General features: G+C 31.6%; 1 long non-coding RNA gene across 1 annotated transcript; it reads right to left on the reverse strand.

Annotated features, from left to right (window-relative positions):
• Nucleotides 1–1,007: 1,007 nt before the first annotated feature.
• LOC107199687 lies at nucleotides 1,008–1,580 on the reverse strand. Its single transcript, XR_004500117.1, has 2 exons — nucleotides 1,530–1,580; nucleotides 1,008–1,143 (listed from the first exon to the last, which is right to left on the reverse strand). It is a non-coding gene; the product is annotated as an uncharacterized LOC107199687 (long non-coding RNA).
• Between the last annotated feature and the right edge of the window lie 250 nt (nucleotides 1,581–1,830).

A 1,830-nucleotide genomic window follows, 5' to 3' on the forward strand; every position in this document is an offset into this window, starting at 1 on the left:
TTATGGATTCATAGAAACAATAGTTTTCCTTTTCTATTAACCTTTGTATAATATAGCTTATGAAGATCTGGGTCATCTAAAAGATGGGGAATAAATAGCTGCATTTGAAGATTCAGAGAGGGTAATGAACTTTGAAGAGGAATCAAAAACTACATACTATTGTAACATTTGTAAGCAGAATCAATGTAGGACACATGCAGTAATTATTCTATGCAATGCTCACCAATATTTTTTGCAGTTATCACTGTGCCTATTTTCACAAGTCTATCAAATACATTTGTGAAAGATAGATAGTCATGTTTGCAATCTTGGGGACCTGACTGACCAGAAATTATATTCACTGGCAAAAATAATAAGAAACAAAAAAATCACTAAGTTTTCAGTAAATTTCTAGAAGATCTGTTATTTTTTATGCATCATCTAAAGAGCTGTTGAAATAATTAGAACAAATGAAAGTTCCTTGCATCCCTATCATTATGATTATTAAAATACCATTTAGTCCTCACTATCTAAGTTATTTACTTATTTCCACTTCATCCTGCTTGGGCAATGAAATCAGAAAAAATAACACACTTAAAAATTGGTGATTTTTGATGTGGAGCTTCTGCTGTGGAATGTGAGGAAGCCTATAGTTCAGTCCCTCAGTTATGTGTATTATCATGTGTAGTGAGTAAGAGAAGACAAGTTCCAGTAAGTAGTTATAAGCACTGACATGGGACAAAGCTGCTATTTCATTCCAGTTCATTTGGGAGCCATTATAGTCATAATTTGAAATTGATTACACCATCCATGTTTGTATGACTATGAAGTCTTTTCCTTACTTCTTGCTCCCTATGGAGTTATGGATTCAGTCAGAAGGTGATAAAAAATTGTGGAGCAAATACACTGTTCTTAAAACCAGAAAACACCAAAGCATACATAATACTGGAAAAATAATGTCAGTTACCTTTAGACAAATGTAGAGCTTTTAATGGAATGAGTCTAGTAGTAAAGCCCAACTCAGTATGGAAATGTCTGAATTCAATTTTAATGATAATCATATTAATTGGAAAGGAAGTTGAGGAAGTGACTTAGATTCTAAAAAGCTCCTGTTGATTTTAATGGTGGTGGTAAATCAGAAATTTCATTACTTTCTGATTCTACCTAAAAAAAAGAGAAAAAATAATTCAGAAACAAGAGCTTCTTATCTAGTAGAAAATGCACTGAGAGACAGAAATCTTTCCAAAGCACTTAACTGCTATCATTTCTTAATTAGGGAAATATAATTTCATTATTTACCTTAAATAACCACTCTGGTTAAAATATTATATATTCAGTATATTTGCATTTTTATAAAAATAAACATGTATCACCTGCTACAGTGAGGCATTGCTGAAAAATTCTATTATTCGTGCTTATTTAATGAAAAAAAGAAAATTAGTGATACATTCTGTGAAGTACTGCTTTAATCTTCTAAACTTGTTGTCAGGATGAGGCATGGTGATGTTAAAATTAATTTTATATATTCTAAGAATGACAGAAAAGGTCACCTTTTCTGGCTCTGCTCGTGGTGAAGAAACAGGTTTTTTTCTGCTCTTTTCTTGAGATCCAGACTGAAATTAAAAAAGAAGATATGAGACAAACAGGTCTTTCTGACAATTATTTACAAAGATATGGGAAATTCCTCTTCAGCTTTCATATCAGACGTTAGACACATTTAATTTTTAATTGTTATTAATTAATTAGATACAAATAAGATTTTTGCCAAACAGCCTCTGAAGTAGATAAATATAGGGAAGGCATCATAAGCCAGCACATACCAGACATTTAATGTATCACTGGAGTGGAAGA

Source organism: Parus major, chromosome 2 (genome assembly GCF_001522545.3).
Source record: "Parus major isolate Abel chromosome 2, Parus_major1.1, whole genome shotgun sequence".
NCBI lineage: Eukaryota > Metazoa > Chordata > Aves > Passeriformes > Paridae > Parus > Parus major.